This window comes from Cebus imitator, unplaced genomic scaffold, assembly GCF_001604975.1.
Source record: "Cebus imitator isolate Cc_AM_T3 unplaced genomic scaffold, Cebus_imitator-1.0 Scaffold16, whole genome shotgun sequence".
NCBI lineage: Eukaryota > Metazoa > Chordata > Mammalia > Primates > Cebidae > Cebus > Cebus imitator.
The window spans coordinates 8,919,800-8,940,820 of NW_016107331.1; positions in this window are offsets into that span (position 1 = coordinate 8,919,800).

Below are 21,021 nucleotides of genomic sequence, written 5' to 3' on the forward strand. Positions count from 1 at the left end.
TATTTTCCTGGAACAGTTTATATAAAATTGATGTTAATTCTTCTTTAAATTTTTAGAATTACTCTTTAGTAAAGCCATTTGAACATGGAGGATTCTTTTTTAGGAATTCTAAGTTACAAATTCAATTTCCTGAATAGTTACAGGCCTATTCATATTTATTTAATATTAGGTGAGTTGTGATAGTTTTTGTTTATCAAGGAATTGTCAAATTTATGTGTGTTGTATTTCCTCATCATTTTGACATCTATATGTTCTGTACTGATATCCCATTTCATTTCTGATGTTTGTAATTTGTGTCTTCTCTTCTTTTTCTTTGCCAGTCTTGCTAGAGATTTGTATATTTTATTGATCTTTTCACAGAACCAGTGATTTGCTCCATTGATTTTTTTTTTTTTCTGTTTTCAACTTCATTGATTGCTGCTATTATCCTTATTGTTTCCCTGTTTCTGCTTGCTTTGAGATTATTTTGCTCTTGGCTTTTTAGCTGTTGAAGTGAGAGAGCTTCTACTGTTGATTTGCCGTTTTCCTTTTTTTTTTTTTTTTGAGACAAGAGTCTCACTCTTGTTGGCCAGGCTGGAATACAGTGATGCCATCTTGGCTCACTGCAACCTCTGCCTCCCAGGTTCAAGCGATTCTCCTGCCTCAGCCTTCTGAGAAACTGGAATTACAGGCGCGCACCACCATGCCTGGCTAATTTTTGTATTTTTAGTAGAGACAGGGTTTCACCATGTTGACCAGGCTAGTCTTCTGACCTCAGGTGATCCTTCCGCCTCGGCCTCCCAAAATGCTGCGATTACAGATGGGAGCTGCTGTACCCGGCCATATTTATGGATTTTATTTGTACTTATTGGGAGAAATAGGGGAAAGTATTTTTCCATTTTCTCAGAAGTAGAAATCTCCTGCCTATTTTTATATGATAATATTGTAGCTACTTTTACATGGCAATATTATCATCTGTCATTTTCACACTTTACCAAAATACCATAGGTTTATTTTGTACCAATTTAGAAACTAGTATTCTATTAAAGTTTTATTTGGAAATTTTAAAACAAGGTCCTCACTAAACGAAAGTCTGGATCAGCTTGGAAAGTTTTTATACACACACACTATATATATGTGTGTGCCCCGTGAACAAAGGACAAATTATTATTCAGGAATCCATGGACAATGTGATCATAAATAGACCACAAAGAACACCCTGATAATATTTAAAAATAAAAATTATGCAGACCTTATTCTTCAATATAAAAGAATAAAATTTAAAAATAATAAGAGAATATTAATCAAAAACAAGCATTCAAATACTTGGATACATGAAATCTCATAATCATTGGATTAAAAGGATATCAAAAGTGTTGTTTTAAAACAAATATGCTGTTTTTAAATGTTTTCTGCAGGTTTAAAGACTTTTTGAAACTAAGAAGTTTCAAAAACTGCACTGTGAGAACTTCATTAATTTGAATACTATTTCATTCTGCTGTCTTTGCTCTGCATTTGTGAAGGGAGGGCATTTCATGGACAACTTTGGCATTTGTCATAATGAGAACAACTTCTGCGGTGAATACTAGCTGGAAGAATTGTGTGCTTTTTAGTGGTTTGGAACATCACTCCTGGGAATACCTTGGAGACTTATACTTTTTAGCTAATTTATGCCCATGAGGTCTGGGCTTCAAGAGCATATGTCCATTCAAACCACTTACACACTTTAATGTAATCTCTGTAATAGGAGTTATTCATGTGGTTATTTGAAACCTGGTGGCATAATCCTCTCATATGATAGTGTATTTTGTGAGTCAGAAGTCAACATTAAAAGGCTTATAGAGTTAATTTAGGTTCTGTCTGATTCATTACTCAGCTAGTCATTGCAAACTACAGGATACTGTTGTTGGGGGCAAGTGGGAAGAAAAGTGCCAGAGCTCTACTTTTAGACAGAATTAAAATCTTTAATCTGTAGGACTATCCTGCTTGGAATAATATGTACCCTTTGGTGGTAATTCAGGATTTTAGTGCTAAACCCAAAAGAACAGGGCAACTTGACATTTTCAAAATTTTAGATGTGAGAATAAATAGTAACGCTATGGAGGAATTTTAACAGGTGAGCACCCTCTCAATTTAAAATAACACATTGTTACTAGCAGTGATTCAGGTAAATACATATTTTCCAGCTGGACTTTTAGTTTCATATGTGTTCCTTTACTTTGTCATTGTTAAAATGCACTTCTCAAATATTTGATTGTTTCTGCCTCCTTCTCCTCAAATTTCTGTGGCATTTACCACTTTTTTTTAGATCTTGCTTATTTTCCTCTTTATTTTGACCAAGAAGCCTCACCATACAAGTAACAAATTAACAGTTTTTATGTGGTTGGACAAGAGAGAGGTCAAGAATATCTTCTGAGAATCTAGAAATATAATCATCTTAAATCTTGTAACCAAAAATTATTCTCAGGGTATATAATACTAAAAATAAGGTTTACAAGGCTCATTCAGTTTTCCTTTGTCATTGCTTTCACTAATAATATCAAGATAATAAAAGTTCATCATGGACAGGTTAAATTTCACACTTTTAAGTTTTATTTTTTGCTTGGTGTCTTTCATCTAGTTTTTAGATAAATGTCTACATTCAATGCTTGAGAGCAAAAACCTAATCAACCACATCCTTAGAAATGTTTCCCTTCTGATAAAGTCCAATAAACGGTTGAAGTACTACTGCCTCGATGAACCAAAATTTTTTATCCTAATAATTAAAATAACTTGGGAATAGAATAATTAAGTATTGGTGTGTCTACCAAGTTCATCTCCTAAGATGAGATAAGAAAGAAAGAATAAAAGTTTTTTGTTAAATTCACTTTGTCAATCTTCACAGATTGGAAAAAGGTGTACTTTGGAAAGCTGATATTAAATATTTTACAGACCACATATAATTTATTTATCTTTATGTCACAGGATTTAAATAGAGATAAGACATTGCAAATAAATAATATCCAATCAAAATATTTGCCAAATTTTCTAGTTAAGCTTATCCCTTCTCATCCTTCACACTTTCCTTTTCTGCTTTTACAGTATATCATCTAACAAATACTGTTTTATAGACTCATAGTAGTCATCTTAGGATAAACGTTTTGATTTCAACTTCAAGGGGAAAAAAGAAAAGAATTGAGTGCTAGAATTTTGATAATAAATTCCAATTATATTTAAACAACATTTAATAAAAGACTTAGATCTCAAAAATATATGTTTGAGGCAAAAATGGTAGAGGTTTGTAGATATGATAAAAATAAAAGGCACTCTGAGTCTGAAAGACTACCTCACATTAAAACATTTGACTAAGGCTATAATGTATATTATATTCTATTGAGAGGAAGCCTGTCCTCAAAATGACCCTGAACTGCTAATCTTCCACACAGAACTTCTAACCTTCCACAAAAAAACTTCATTATGTCAGTGTCTTTGTTTTTCTGCCCTAGTCACTACAACTGGGGTTGAAAACATGTTAAAAAATGAATCTGTTCTTTCTCTTTGAACATCTTTCCCTCCTCTTTCTTGAGTTAGCCATAACTCACCTGTATTAGGGTGTCTTTAGATCATTGATTAGGAGCCTCTTGGCTTTTTCTGATTGTATTATTTTATTCCTTTATGCCTTTCACTGATCACCAAATTTTATATGTAAGCTAGATATTTAAATATATCCATAGGATGTAAGAAAAAAGAACACACAGAGTATCCCAGAAAACATGAAATAGGCTCATACCAAGACACGTCATTGTAAAATTTTAGTAGAGTGGAGATAGTGTTTCAGAGAGAAAAAAATAGGTCACATAAAAAGAATTAAAAATCAAAATTGTTGAATATTTCACACTGGAGTAGAGGAAGTTCAAGGTCATTGGGGGCATGCCTTTAAAATTCTGAAAGAAAATGACTTACAACCTAACATTTTATACCAAACCAAATTTTAAGCAAATTTCAAGGTACGGTAAATACATTGTTGGCAGAAAATTACTAAAAGAAATTTTCATTATTCCCTTCTCTTAGGAAGCTCCTGAAGGCTGAGTTCTACCAAAATGAGAAAATAAGCCAGGAAATAGGAAGGACTGGCAAATCAAAAGCAATGTTTTTAATCCAAGACAGAGATGAAAGTAATAACTATGATGTTATGAAGGGAGATACTAGGATGAAAAATGCAGGCATACAGGGTAATGCATACATACTGTAGCATGGCAGAAGATTCTACGGGTAACACCATTAGGGACATAAAATTGGAATATCTGATGTGTTTGAACATTTTGAGAGGAGATTTAGATGATTGTGAAGTATTTGCCTGGAATCAAAAAAAAATACATGGAAAACTAAGCAAATAAGAAAAGATAATTATTAAGTTCTAGACAAGGCTTGGGCCTGGCATGGTGGCTCACACCTGTAATCCAAGCACTTTGGAGGCCAAGGTGGGCAGATCACCTGACGTTGGGAGTTCAAGACCAGCCTGACCAACATGGTGAATCCCCGTCCTTAAAGAAAAAAAAAGAAGTTCTTGACAAATAGAAGTTAAATTGTAAAGGAAGAGCAATGATTTCCTTCCTGGCCCAGTTGAGAATAGTGTTTATATTAGTATAGACACACCATCTCTCTTTTGGTAACTAATTCCACAGTGTATCTTTCTTCCATCTTTTTACTTTCAACTTATTTGTGTCTTTGTGAAGTGTATCTCTTCTATACAGCTCATAGTTGGATTGTGTTTTTCAAATCCATCCTGTCAATCTCTGCCTTTTGATTAGAGTGTTTATTCCAATTACATTTAATAGAATTAATGGCTGTCATTTGAATATTTGTTTTTATGTCTTTCTCTATTCCTCTATTACTGCCTTTTTGTACATTAATAAATGTTTTCTAGTATATCATTTTAATTCACTTGTCATTTCTTTTAGTTTTTTTGAGTTGTTTTCTTAGTGGTTGCCCTTAGGATTGCATTAAAATCTAATTTAAATGATCTGGCTTGGATTAATGCCAAAACTTTTCTTCAGTATAGCTCTGTTTCCTTCCCCTCTTTTAAGCTGTTATTGTCATATAAAATACAACTTTATTCCTATGAGCCTATAAACACAGCTTTATAATTATTACTTGACACAGTTGTCTTTTAAGTCAGATAGGAGACAAAAAGAGATACAAATAAATATAAATTTATACTGGTCTTTCATATTTACTTATATAGTTAACTTTATGGGAGTTCTTTATTTCTTTGTGTGGTTTCAAGTTATTATCTAGTGTTATTTCTCTTCAGCCTGAAGTACTCTCTTTATATTTCTTGTAGTACATGTCTTCCAATCATAAATTCTTTCAGTTATTTATCTGAGAACATCTAATTTCCCTTTGATTTTGAAGGATAGTTTTGATGAACATAGAATTCTTGGATAACAATCCCTTGAAATAATGAGTCATTTTTATTTCAAGAATTTTTTCTTTGGCTTTTGACAGTTTGGACTAAGTGTGCAGTAATTTCAATTATTTTACTTGGAGTTTGTTGAGTTTTTGGTATGTGTAGATTAATAATTTTCATCAAATTGGTAATGTTTTTGGTCATTACTTCTTCAAATATTCTCTCTGCCTTTTTATCTCTCTCCTCTCCTTCTGGGACTTCCATTATGCCTATGTTAGATGTTTGATGGTGTCTCACAGATATCTTAGGCTTGATTACTTTTTCTTCTTTATTTTTTTCTTTCTGTTTCTCAGAGTGAATAATTTCCATTTCGATTAATTTATCACTCGNTGAGAGGGATTCTCACTTTGTCACACAGGCTAGAGTGCAGTGCCACAATCTCAGCTCACTGCAACATCCACCTCTCAGGTTCAAATGATTCTCCTGCCTCAGCCTCCCAAGTAGCCAGGACTGCAGGCACATACCACCATGCCTGGCTAATTTTTGTATTTTTAGTACAGACAGAGTTTTGCCATGTTAGCCAGGCTGGTCTCAAACACCTGACCTCAGGTAATTCACCCACCTTGGCCTTCCAAAGTGCTGGGATTGCAGGATTGCACAGGTCCAGCCAATTTATCTTCAAGTTCACTGATTTTTTTCTTCTACAAACTCATATCTGTTGTTGAACCTCTAATAAATTTCTATTCTAGTTATGATACTTCTGAACACTAAAATTTCTGTTCAAATTATTTTATAATTTCTATCTCTTCACTGATATTTTCTATTTGAAAAAAACATTTTCAGGCCTTCTTTTAAGGCTTTAGATGTGATTTTAGTTCTTTGAACATATTTATAAAAGCTAATTTAAAGTTTCTGTCTACTAGTCCAAATTTGGGCTTCCTTAAGGACAGTTTATATGAACTATTATTTTTCCCCTCTGTGTGGACATACTCTCCTGGTTTTTTTCCATGTCTCATAATTTTAATTGAAAGGTAGACATTTTAAAAGATAGATTTTTGCAATTCTGGAAATCAGGTCTCTACTACCTCCAGTTTATTGTTGTTGCTGTTTGTTATTGTTGTTTTTCACTACTTATTTTGTTCAGTGACTTGTCTGGACTGATTCTATGAAGTCTTTATGCCTTATATTTAGCTGCTGATGTTTCTCCCTGGTTAGCTTTGTAGTCAGGTAATGATTGGACAAAGATTTACTTAAGTGCCTTAAAACAGTAAGTCTTCTACTCTTCAACTAAGGTCTCCATGTGTATAGTGGGGCTCCAGTAGTTTATAACCTTGCTTTAGCCTTACTTCCTGATTGCACAGGGCCTCAGCATCAGCCAGAGGTGAAACATAATGGTGTTTTCAGGATTTTTTTTCTGGACATGCACATTGTCCTGCCTCCTAGATTCTCAGGAACATGTTGGATTTTTCAAATGCCTCATGGAGATTTTATTTTCTACATTTTCCCTTTAAGTCTTTTGATCTTCCTCTGCCACTACTGGTATCACTGGCTCAGAAAATTGCAATGTGAAACAATTTCCTCTGATTATTTTTGACAAACACCTTGGGGATAGGGCTTTTTGCACTAAGCAAGCCCTGAGACAAGTCAAATAATGACAAGCCCTGCAAATAAAGATTTTCCAGGAATTTCCAGATATGTCAAATAGTGATAATTCTCTGGGGATGAAATTTTTTTCAATAGATATTATTTTTAGAGGAGTTTTAAGTTCACACCAAATTTTAGTGGAATGTACAGAAATTTCCCATAGACTCCCTGCCCCACACATGCATAACCTTCCCCATCATCAACATCCCCCACCAGAGTAGTACATTTCTTACAATTGATGGACCTACATTGACACATCATTATCACCCAGAGTACTCAGTTTACATTAGTTTTCCTTCTTGATATTCTATATTCTATAGATTTGAAGAAATTTGTAGTGACATCTATCATTATAATATCATACAGTGTTTTTTACTGCCATAAAATTATCTCTATTCTCTCTCTATTCATCCCTTTTATCTCCTCAATTCCTGTCATTTACTGATCTTTTTACTGTCTCCATAGTTTTGCTTTTCTAGAATGTCAGGGATTGGAATTATATAGTGTATAGGCCTTTTGGATTAGGTTTTTCGCATTGTAATATGCATTTAAGTTTCCTCCATGCCTTTTTTGGTTTTGTTTTGTTTTTATTTGAGACAGAGTCTTCCTCTGTTGCCCAGGCTACAGTGTAGTGGCACAAACTGGGCTCATTGCAACCTTTACTTCCCAGGGCCTTCCAGGTTCAAGTGATTCTTATGTCTCAGCCTCCAGAGGAGCTGGGACTACAGGCATGCACCACCACGCTTGGCTATTTTTTGTGTTTCTAGTAGAGATAGGGTTTTGCCATGTTGGTCAGGCTGATCTCAAACTCCTGGACTCAAGCAATCCACCTACTTTGGCCTCCCAAAGTGATGGGATTACAGGCATGTGCCACCATGCTTGGCCTTCCTCCATGCCTTTTTACGGCTTGATAGTTTATGTCTTTGTTGCTCTGAGTAATATTCCATTGCCTGGATGCACCACAGTTTATTTATTCATTCACCTGCTGAAGAACATATTGGTTGTTTCTAAGTTTTGGCAATTCTGAGTAAATCTGCTCTAAATGTCCATGTGCAGGTTTTTGTGTAGAAGTAAGTTTGTAACTCATTTGAGTAAAAACCAAGGAGTAAAATTGGTGGATCATATAATAAACATATGGTTAGTTTGGTAAGACACAGTTAAACTGTCTTCCAAAGTGGTTCTATCATTTTACATTCCTTCCATCTATGAATGAGAGTTCTTGTTGCTCCACAACCTCACTAGCATTTGGCGTTATCATTGTTCTGGATTCTGATCATTCTTATTGATGCGTAGTGGTAACTCGTTTTAATTTTCACATCCTTGCTGACATATGACATGGAGCACCTTTTCATATGCTTATTTGCTATCTGTATGTCTCCTTTGGGAAAATGACTTAAGATCTTTAGTCCATTTTTTAATCAGATTGTTTGTTCTCTTATTGTTGAGTTTTAAGAGTTGTTTGTATATTTCGGATAACAATCCTTCATCAGAATGTCTTTTGATAATATTTTCTTTCAGTCTATGGCTTATCTTTTAATTGTCTTGACAGTGTCTTTTACAGAGCAGGAATGTTTAATTTTAATAAAACCCAGCTTATCAATTCTTTCTTTCATGGACCATGCCTTTGATTTTGTATTTTAAAAGTCATCACTAAACCAATATCATCTAGCTTTCCTCCTATGTTATCTTCTAGGAATTCCAGCTCTCAAATCACTTGGTATTTCTGGTGACCAGCTCCATCCTGAGGCTATCTAGGAGCCCCACCTCATAGCATAAACTCACAAGTCTTAGAAAGGGTCTTATTAATAATAAAAGACATTTCTATTACTCAGGAAATTCCAAGGGTTTTAAGGGCTCAGGCCCAGAGCCAGGGACAAAGGCCTGAGCCCTTAAAACCCTTGGAATTTGTAAGTTGGAGATATAGAAAAGTCAGTCATGGAATCCTAACCCAAACCAAAGGCCTGAGAATCAGAGGAGCCAATGCTGTACAACCCAGTTTAAGTCTGAAGGCCTGAAAACTAGGGGATAGAGGGAGGAGGATAGAGATGGTGTAAGTATAGAATCACGTCTGAAGGTCTGAGAACTAGGGCAGAAAAATCGTGTCTCAGCTCAAGCAGAAAGAGAAAATTCACCCATCCTGTGCCTTTTTGTTCAATTCAAGCCTCAATTGATTGGGTGATGTCCAACCACATCGGTGAGAGCAATTTTCTTTACTCAGCCTATGGATTTAAATACTAATCTCTTCCAGAAGCATCATCATAGACACATCCAGAAATAATGTTTTATCAGCTATCTGGGCATTCCTTAATCCAGTCCAAGTGACACATAATATTAACCATCACAATCAGCAATCTGCCTAATGCTTCAGATGACTCTCCATTTAGATCACCTGACATGAATTGTGTTCTCACAGGCCACGGAGAAAAGATTTTGACCATAGTGGGAGAAAGGTTTGTTGAACTCCATGGCAAGGATTGTGTCATTATGGCATCTGCCTTCTGTGTTGTTGTATCCTCCTGGTTCCTTATGTTGCTCATAGGAGCAACCCAAAACAGTTCCTTGACCCATGTCTTAGGAAAGGAGCCTCTCTTCTCCTTCCCCGCAGCTCATCTCTGTTACCAATGAAGTACAAAATGTGACTGGATCTATTCAGCACCCATATTCCCGCAGAAGTTACTCTCTGGCAGGACTCATATGGATGCAGTTTGCTGGTGAACAGGTAGAGATTATCGTTAGCATAGACCTGCTCACTGTCTGCGCGTACTGTGGCTTAAACCTCAGGTATCACCATTGCATTCCTGCATTCCTGGACTCAGGTTTCCCCAGCACCTACCTGGACGTGCTAGACAGCACAATCTGGAAACACTGAGAAGTTGATATTCAGTGGAATAGACTTTGACAAAAGGGAGACATGAACTGTTAGATAATTTTTTCTCTATGTTAAATGACCTTGATGAAGACATATCACAAGACCAATCTGCTATACCTACTGCAAAGCTGAGACCAGCTAATTAATGCATACTCTGTTATTGGTTTCCTTCTTTTCCTTTCTTACTTTATTTTTCCCTCACTACTATGTTCCTGAGATTGCACCACAAAAAATATATATAAAACATAAAATTCTGCCTCTAACCCAGTTTTCTAGGGACCCCAAATAAGGAGATTGTGATATTTCTGCACATACCTATAAAACTATTTTTCTTTTCAAACTGAGTATATGCATGTTGATAAAAATAAAATACAGGTTTTTTAAAAAAAAGATGGAAAGGAGGAAAAAAGATACTAAAGAATATCCTACATCTAAATAAGAAAGTATGCTGAGAAAGAAGAAATCTAATGCAAAAAACATACGATTCATCAGAAGGGTGACAACGAGAAGTTTTGGGATGATACGTAAGGCATAGTCTAGGAGGGTGGGGAGAGAGAGAGGGAGACACACACACACACACACACAAACACACACACACAGAGGGGGGCAAAGAGAGACAGAGAGAGAGAGAGAGAGAGAGAGAGAGAGAGCTTGTGTGAAAAAGGGCCAGAACAAAATGAAACTGATACATTTTCTGATGTCTGTTCTTTTGAAAAATAAAGTCCAGAAGGTTTAACCATGTCGCTTTTAGAATGTTAGGGAAGAATTAGCTACATGTACGTAGAGAACCAAGCAAATTTTAAAAAGAAGCAGTTATTAATTTCAGTAAAAGCAAATGGTGCTCATAAAGGAAAAGTAATCAGAACACAATGTAGCTTAAGAGTGCACAAGATTACATAATTACAGTAAATTGGACACTGAATGTGGATTAACCAAAAGTTGTAAAAATGTAACAGGCAATGAGCAGAAGGGACATGATGGAAGAGAGCTAAGTCCTCATCTTCTGTCACAGGAAGTCAGTGGATAATGTCTCGTATGAATAAATGCAAAAACTGCCACAAAAGCATATTATTGAGAAATATATAGTAAAGCCATGAGAAACAATTCAATGAATTGAAAACAGTTGTCACTAGGACAAAGGACTTACGCTGATCATGGACCTGCTGTTTTCATTTTAAGTATTATAGTTAGACTGATTTTTTTTCCTAGTCATCTAATTCATTTATACCATTTTTCTTTCCTTAAAAAGCTGATTTTTAGAATAATTTAAATTTACAGAAAACTTGAGAATTCAGAGTTTCCATATAGCCTGTAACAATTTCCCTTACTATTGACAACTTACTTTAGTATGACACATTCCTTACAATTAATGAACAAACATTAGTATGTTATTATTAACCAGCGTCTGTACTTTATTCAAATTTTTAAAGGTTTTTTTTTTTCTTTTGAGATAGAGTCTCACTCCATCACCCAGGTGGTGATGTGCCACTGCAGTGGCACAATCTCAGCTCACTGCAGCCTCCACCTCCTAGGTTCAAGTGATTCTCGAGCCTCAGCCTCCCAAGTAGCTGAACTTACAGGGCATGCCTGGCTAATTCTTGTATTTTTAGTAGAGATGAGGTTTCACTGTGTTGATCTGGTTAATCTTAAACTTCTGACATCAAATAATCTACCTGCCTTGGCATACCAAAATGCTGGAATTACAGGCATGAGCCATTGCACCCAGCTGAAAATTTAGGTTTTTACCCCATGTTCTTTTGTGTAACAGGATTCTATCCAAGACACCACATTATATTTAGTTGCCTTGTCTCTTTAGGCTCCTCATGGCTGGGACAGTTACCCAGACATTTTTGTTTTTCATAATCTTAAAATTATTGTTGTAGGAAATGCTGGGCAGGTATTTTGTAAGATGGCTCTCTGTTGGAGTTTGATGTTTTTCTCATGATTATGTTGGGGTTATAGGTTTCTGGGAGGAAGACCTCAGAGGTAGAGTGTCATTTTTATCATATTATATCAAGGTTACATATTGTCAACATGGCTTATCACTGCTAATATTGGACTTGATCATCTGCCTGTGTGGTAGTGTTTGACAGATTTCTGCACTGTAAAGTCACTGTCTCCTATAACCCACACCCACCTTCTCCTGACTGTACCTACCCTCCAATGACTTTTAGAATTATATAAATGTATTACTTTCATTAAAACTAATGAAAATATGTTGGAGTTTTCCAGATGCTTTATTTCTGAACTACGTGATATATTCCCAGACCTGTGGACAGCAGCATGCAAAAGTGTAAGACAAATAGCCAACAAAAAGCCATAGTGAGGATGGTGGAGCATGTGCCCAGGGAGAGGCAGGGCAGCCTGCGGGATGCCAGTGTGACCTGGATGCAAACCATCTTCAGCTACTCAAGAGTAGCTATGGATCAGAGGTGCTTGGGTGGATTAGACAATGATGGGTTGTGTCCAAGGGCCCAGACAGAGGGAAGTGAGATAGACCAAGATGCCACAAAACACCAAATTAGATTGGGTAGAGATAGTTCTTAGGCAAAGGGTTTGAGTATCAGAAAGTTGGAGATCTAACTAGATAATAGTGAGTCAAGAATTTAAGCACAGAATCTTAATAATAGGGTTAGAACACTCCTGAGGAAAACAAACAAAATAAAAGTTGGTATCCTAAAGACATTTTGACTCAGGTCAGAAACTATTTCTGAACATAGAAACCAGCTTCCTGTATTATCTACACTGAGGCTTTCAGCTGGAGTCCTTGAGGCGAGACTGGATCCTTTGACTGGAGTAGAGAGTGTGGAAGCAGCATTCCTGATGTAGTATAAATCATATCTTGGTGATGTATGTCATAAAGGTTCAATAAAATGACACAGTTAACATTTTATGTGTTTGATAAATTGAAGCTGGTATTCCTCCATCTCCAGAAGTGTATAAACCACTATTTTGAGCCAGAAGGAATAAAAAAACCCATTTTCTTCTGGGATATTTTTCTAGAACTGATGGCCTCTACAACAATAATCAAAATTGCTTTCCTACGTAGTTTGATAAGGGACAGTGAAGGGTGGCAGTGCTTGCTGCCAGACCTTTGTCTAATCAAAATTGCCCCTTCTGGGCTCAGATGTCATTCCTATGCAGAAGGAGACAAATAATCCCCATGTGATGTCCCCTCCTTCACTCCTAGTTTGTTTACCCACAGAAGTCAGAAACAGTTTTTCAGACCAGTTGTCCATCTTCACAGGAGAAAAAGCTGGCTGTTAATTTAATTTAAAAATTAAGTAGTTATACTTAATTGGACTCTCAATTGTCTCAGAACTCTATGAGGGATCAGGGATATGAGGTAAAGAGAGCTCATAGCCTGCCCTCATAAGTTCACATTCTAATGTGCAATTTAGGCAAGAATACAACTCTGTTCCCCAGTGTAATCAGTCCTCTGATTGGGATAATCACGTGACATTATGAAATCCCTCAGAGGAGTATCTAATGCAGTAGATACTCTTAGAAGAGTTATGTAACCCAGAACTTGCTGGAGTAATGATATTGTGAAAGAAACACAAATCTGCTTAGATTAAAAGAGATTTTCTTCAAAAGAGTTATTGTAACATGGGGAAGGGGACTATTGCAATAGGGAAAGCGCGTTGACTGTAAGATCTGCAAACATCCGAAAGGTCATGCAGAAAGGAATTTTCCTTTTACAGGGAGATAGAAAAGACTAGAAGGAATCAGATATGGGGGAGTGGAATGAGCAGGTGGCATGATCAGACAGTTGTTCGGGGAATGCTTTTCTTGTATCTGCTGATTATCTGGAAAGGCTGCTCAAAAGGGACTGTTCTGTGTTCCAATACTCAATGGTGGGGGAAAGTTCAGGAGTTTTGGGGAGGGAGAGAAGCCTGACTACATTTTGGTCAAGTTCAGTATTTTGTCCAGATTGGTCAATGTGGACAGCTTAGGCAAAGAATGGGAATTGGAGGGTCTGTATCAGGCCTTGTCATGAGTAAACAAGAAGGACCTCAGTGAGTTTTATCAAAGTCAAAAAAGTTAGGCTGGTTCTTCACAGTAAAGCTTGTCCTGGAATACAAAAGCATGCCTGGGGGTCAGGGAGTAGTAATTATCAATTGTAGCTGTTTCCCAATAGCTCAGAGATCAGGAGAAGTTCCATACTGTCGATATCTAAAATGCTATTAAGCAAATCAGGGATAAGATAAGCAGCCACAGGATAGGACAGATATCCACAAGTTTGGATAAACAGATCTAGAAACATGAGAAATTGTTGTAGTTGTCTCCAAAGTAGGAGACCGCTAGCAGGCTAATGCAGCAATTTAGAAAGAAACATTCACTTGAATCGAGTGGTAGTCAAACACCCAACTCAATGTTGTCCTGTGAGATGGAATAAATCTGTTGTAAAGGGAAATCTAGGTAAAGTGAGTCATAAAACTACTGAAGAGGCTTACCTTAGTTGAGAAAGCAGTCAAAGTAGTGATCAGATCAAGAAGTTGAGCATTCATTTGCTATGTGACAAGATATCTGATCTTGATATCCAGAATGCCAAGAAGCGAGACCACATGAAGGAGACAAATTTTAAGCCAATTAGACGACTGTACTGCACTGCAATGTCATATTTCACTATCATGTTTATATTGTCACTATCAACAGCTTTGAATTAGTAAACACATTCTTATGATCAGTCACATTTAAAGAATTAACAAAGTATTATCAGTACTAATCCAGAGCTTTAAGTACATAACTGGTAGAGATCAAATATTTCCCTGCCAGATTTCTTCTTTATATACAATCTGACAGTTTTCTCAATACCTGCATTCTCATCCTCAGACGCTGTCTTTAGATAATTTTTTCTAAATATTGCACCCAAGATATGAGCTTCCATCACCCCAAAAGTACCACAAAATCAAGATTATGTTTTCCAAACAAGTAAAATGGATTTTTACCAGTATCTGTTTAACATAGTTAATGTCAACAAGTATTAATATTGAACCAGTAGAGTTTTGTTTTGTTTTGTTTTGTTTTTTTACTATTTACAATAATGAAATTAACTGGGAAACTGTCATCTCTCTTACCATCTAACAGATTTAGCAAATGTTGTAGCCCCTAAGATTAAGCTTTCTTAATAGACCTTCTGTCTTCTGTCCGTCTATCCAATAGTTACTGAGTAACTGTGATGTGCCAGGAAATGTGCTAGGCTTCAGGAATACAAAAATGAGGGAGACAAGACGCTATATTCAAATGTTTCACAAAAATGTAAAAGAGAAGCATCCACATAGTTCTAATATAGTGTATATGTATTATGCACTAATTTACAAACTATGACGTGAGTCCTTTCAACATCTGAAGTCAGATTGCACCCTGGCTTGTTTTTGCACAGCTGGGGAGCAAAAAATGTTCTTTGCATTTTTAAGGGTTTTTTTTTTGTTTCTTTTTTTTTAAACAACAACAGCAAAGAAGGTATGTGGCCTGAAGAAGCGAAATATTTACCAGCCACGTCTCACAGAAAAGAATTTGCTTATTCCTGGGCTAGACCAGTAATTCTTAAGTGACTGTGTCTCTCAAAGTCATCTGTGGACTTCATTTGTTACTTTAATTATACATGCTACTTGAGATCCTGAAATTGTTTTTTCGCCAGATTTGGGGGATTCTTGTGTGAGCTGTGGTTGAGAAGTTCTGCTTTACACACTTTCCCTTAGTTCTCAGAACACTTACCTGGGTTTATAGAGACTTTTAGCAAAGATTTTCTTCATTAACACAACTTACCCTGTATATCATAGAATATTCCTCTCACCCTATTTCATGTGCCCTAGTAGGATAGTCCTCTTACCTCTTTTATAATAACATCTTAATATAGTTAGCTCTTTGAAAGGCATAAAACATTCATATCTGTTACATAATTTGATCCTAATAATAATAGGTCCTAGAATTACTACTTTACAGATAAAGAAACTAAAGTTCAGAGAAGTCAAACAGCTCAAGGTCATATGGAGCTTCTAACACCGACTCCATTGTTCTTTCTTGACGCTGTCTCCTACTTACTTTATCCGATTCTCCACTGAAATAGACTACAGTCTATTCTTCCTACCCGGTAGCAAAATTTCATTACATTCCATAAATCTGTTAGCTAAAGAATGTAATTCCTGTTTAACTTGAGAGCCTGTATGTCTTAAGGCAGACTTGTGTTACAATAATTCCTCTAATTTGCAGGCACTTTTTCACATATATTATGTACTTGAAATAAACTAGACGCTAACTCCTACTTGGGCATAAATGGAGAAAAAAGTATCTCTCTAGAGCATTATTCAACATAAAGCTCATGAAATAATTTGCAGAGGCACAAGGTTCATCCTGCCTAAGCAAATTAAACAATTTTGTTAACCCTGATGTCTTTTGTTAGAAGTGAAATTTATGATAACTGTATTGGCTCTGTATTACACAGCACCCAGAAGCCTTTGTTTGCTCTCAGCTAGAGCTATTTATACCCCAGAATATTGATATTCTGCTACTTAATCAAAAAGTACTACAACTAAAAATAAATATAAATGCCACATTCTTTTGGGTATGCAAAGAGAAAACAAAGGAAAAATAATACCCAAATAATTCTTTAAAAATATTTTGAATATATTCTCCATTTTTTCCCAAAAGTCTTTAATTTTTGACTAATCATTATATTCAGAAGATGTCAGAGGAGGTATAACTTGAACACATTCTTTATTAGATTGTATAATTTGTCCAATTTCACTTAAAAGTAAATTTGGATATTATTGATGGTGGGATTGAAGGAATAACATATTTTTACCCTATATTAGCATATCCTGGGAAGATATTTGATACTGCTATGTAGGAAGTGTCATGATATGCACGTTTCTGTCCAAAGACGGGTGGAGGAATCATCTAGGAATAAATTTGGAGATTCATGTTGTTAGTGAAGCAGGAGCTTAGAAAAGCTGAAGTGATGCCATTTTAAGTAAAACCCCATCTTAAAACTAGCAAGGCATATTCCTTGCCAGTAACAATCCATGGTCCTAAGATGTTTATAGCTAAGGAATCAGCTTAGTAATGCATGCCAGGACAAACTCCTATAACAACAGAAAGTCCAGATGTTCCAATACCCATGACAACATATGCTTTCAAGATAATTATAGTTATGCTTTGATGTACTTACACACTAAAATGTCAAGGATATTGTTTTTTTAAATGAATAGAATAATAAATTTTGTCATGCTGTCAGCCCACCCACACATAGACACAGCTTAGTTTAGTTTTTACATTTTTCTTTTCTATATAAGAAAAACTTAAAGACAGTGTGTTTCTCCCCTTGGTTTCTGAGGATGCCCTCCTCTGTAACAGAGTAGCTTTCAATAAACTGTCTCTTCTCACTGCACTCTGTGATACCTTGAATTCCTTTCTGTGTGAGATCCAAGAACACTCTCTTGGGGTCTGGATCAATACCCACTGTCTGGTAAAGATGTCAAAGGACACAGTGGAAAGACAATTCTGGAATGCCATTGTGTGCAGAACAAGAAGTTAGCTGGCCAGAGAATTGCTTTTAAAAAAAATAAACTATTTTTTAGAGCAATTTGAAGTTTACAGAAAGATTGTAAAGGAATCATACTCCTTCCCCCATGCTTTCCTCACCCCCACACTGTTTTCCTCTTATTAACATCTTGGGTAGGTGTGGTACCTTTATTACTACTGATGGACCAACACTGATACAACATTGAGTACACTTTTTAGAGACAACAAATTCCAGAGTTACTTAAGTCAGCAAAGCTATTCAGGGATAATAAGTACTTAATAACAGCATTTTGAAGAGCATATTGGAGGAAGTAAAGTATTATAAAGACTTTTTACTAATTCAAACCAGTGCAACATGAGGTTAACTTTTCTGGGAGCTTCTAGGAAAGCAGGTTCCTCCATTTTCCGTGGTAGGTTTCAAAAGCTAGTCTTCTCTTTCTTTCTTTTCCTTTAATTTAATTTTGTAGAAACACAGTCTTACCTCATTGCCTAGGCTAGACCTCTCTTTCTACAGTCATTATGCCAGGACAAGAGAAACGAACTTCAGAATGAAGATGATGATGTACAAGACAGAGAAGAGAGACCAACAAAACAACAAAAAATGAAATAAATCAATTTTATTTTGATGTCTTTAAGTCATTGAATCAAACTTGTCCTGAAGCTTACACTGTACTACTTAACAATCTGTTGAACCAGTAAATCCTCTTTATTGTTTAAGCTAGTTTCAATTGGATTTTCAGTGCTTGCAACATAAAGCATTCTAAATGATATATAATCATACTAAAGGTAAACTGCATAGTTTTGTCATCCTCTTGAATGTTCCTATCAAACATTGTTATTGATAGACATCCAAATCAACTGCTACAATCAAAAATCTGTAAACCAGTGGCAGACTAGGCAAACTGCAATCCATGCGCAAATTTCTTTCCTAATTGTCCATGTTTGTGTCTGGGTGTGCTGTCATATGTGTATTTACACACAATTGTTGACTGTGCTGGGAAAGATCATAACATCTGAAGGAACCATGGGAGTACAACCAAAGGCCCAAGATGTAAGGATATTTTGAACATTTCTTACACCACTTACCTTCACAAAAAGGCATAAGAGAGCTCACTGCCTAACACAATTTGGTGTGAAAAATAGAGGGGATTACATGTAGCATGACACTCTTTTTATAAAATTATAAAAAAAAATTCTTCAACTACTATATATAAATTCCCAAAAACTACATAAAAAGAGAAGCATTGGAATTATGAAATAGGATGCTGAATGATGGCTCTTTCCAGTTAAGATGGAACCACAAGGTTAGTTATAGGCTTTTGCCATGGTCCTGACTTTTGTCTTGTGTGGTGCTTTTGAAGGTGCTTATTACATTATTATTTAAAAAAAAATTAAATAACATCTTTAAAGGTTGGAGGGTAAAGTTGTGTAAAACGTATTCATATATTTTGTTTCCCTTTTGGAATTAGACAATTTCAGAAATTAAACACAGTACATCAATAAAGGGTCCTAAGTAGAAGACAAGTTTCCAAAGAACTCCTCAGATATCTCATTTTCTGGTTCACAGCAGAAAATGTGATTTCTCTCTTCCTTCATTCACAGCATAAAGATTTTTCATTGATTTGCCTGTTTCCCTAAGTTGGAACATGACAGGTAATGGGTAACCACATTAGATTAGTCAGATCAAATCCCATGCATCCTTCCCTGCTCTACTGTCTCCGAGGGAGCCTAGGAACTTTTCAATGATGAATCCTTTGAAATTCTTTTATTCTTGGCTAAATTAACTGATATAGTCATCTTAGTTCTTTAATTTACAAATTATAAGTCGCTTTTTTATTTATAATGTCAGAGAACATTCTAAGAACAGTTTAGACCAAAACTTTTGACAAAACTAATTAGCTCAGTTTGTCTATATAGCAGATTAATTACAATGAAGAATATATCTGGGCCTCTGACAGTCTGGCCACCATGTAGATGATGCATGGATATTAGTGTTGGTGGTCAAGACCTGCTCTTCTTAGTGTCTTGACAAGGTCTAAGAGGGGAGGACAGCAGCGGGAAGACAACAGACGTATAGTCCCAAATCAAACTTCATTCACCTATACTTCCACATATGTTATTGGTATTGGTTATGAAATAGTCTTTTCAGCCACATCTGCATGTGAGGATAGTAATCAATGTCAGCATAATTTTCTTTATAACAGATAACTACATATGTACATTCAAACACACACACACATACACAAGCATACATTTAATTATTTTTCAGAAATCATCTTTCTTCCATAAATCATTCTTTTTTTGGCACCAAAATACCAAAAACCCTTTCATGTGATCTCAAACAAATTATTGTTTTTCAAATCTAGGGGGTAATAAACCCAGTTTTTAGTATTGTAATAAAGTCATACATGAATATTCATAAAGTCATGTCATATATTTTAGGCAAGCAAATGGCAGACTTGGGATTTCTCTTTTGACATCCAGGTATGAAAATTACTCTATTTCATTTATGAAATGGTTACTGTTCCTTCCTCTAATGCTAACTTTTAATTTACTTATCAGCGGTGAAACTATTTTTCTTTTTTAAGTTAAGAATAAAGTTGTTGAGCAAAAAGTGGATTCTTGCTGAGAAATGTGGGATGTTCAGGAAAGACCTGGAGTGTGTTATGACTTGGTTTAACTACTAAACACTAATAGTTTAACTACTAAACACTAATACAGTTTCAACAATAACTCTCACTAGAAGATTTTATTTCTTTTGAAATACATATGAGAGGTTTGGATATTTTCTTCTTCACATATATTTGAGTCAGTTATTTTATTTTAAAAAATATTTACAATTCAGGTACATTTAAATCCTTTAAAAATTCATGTTTCAGAATGATAATGCAAATTTAATTAACTTAAATGTAGTCTATTTTCTCACTTGTGGCTTGCATGTATGAAAGTCTTAGAATGATTATTAGAACTTAAAATTGAAAAAAGTGTTCTAGATTTGTACTGAAGAAAATGTAAAGGCCTTTTCAATATGTCTAGTTAATAGATGTGAACAATAGACTTGTACCTGCAGTGCACGAATGAAGGAAGGTAGCTTATGTGGGGTGCAAGAACAGGATGACTGAGGGTCCTGTGGGTCAGAAATGGAATTTTAAAACCACTCCACTGCTTCAGAGGAAAACCATGTAAAGAATAAAGTCAGTAGGATGTGCTCTGAGGCTGGGGAGTGAGCTAACAACCTGATGGCAACCGCCTTCAAAAGCCGTGCAGAAGTGCTCTCGGCCCACTCTCTAATGTATTCCAAGGCTGGGGCATGGCTTCTCCACCTACTGATCCTCCATTCGCACAAAAATACAACCAAAGGACTTTGCTAACCCTGAAACTGGTTTGGGGCCCCTGAAGTTAAAGTGTAAAGTTAAAGAAGCTCTAAGTCTAGACACCAATAAATAATGACCTGAGCCTCACAAATCAGCATTTTTGCAAACTGCAGCAGGATATTTTTGGTTTCTTAAACCAGCTAAAACTTCAGACAGCCTTAGTTCATGGAAATTGTATCACCTCACCTCAGACTGACTTTTTAGAGTTGTTGAACTGGAATAGCATGATTATGTTTAAG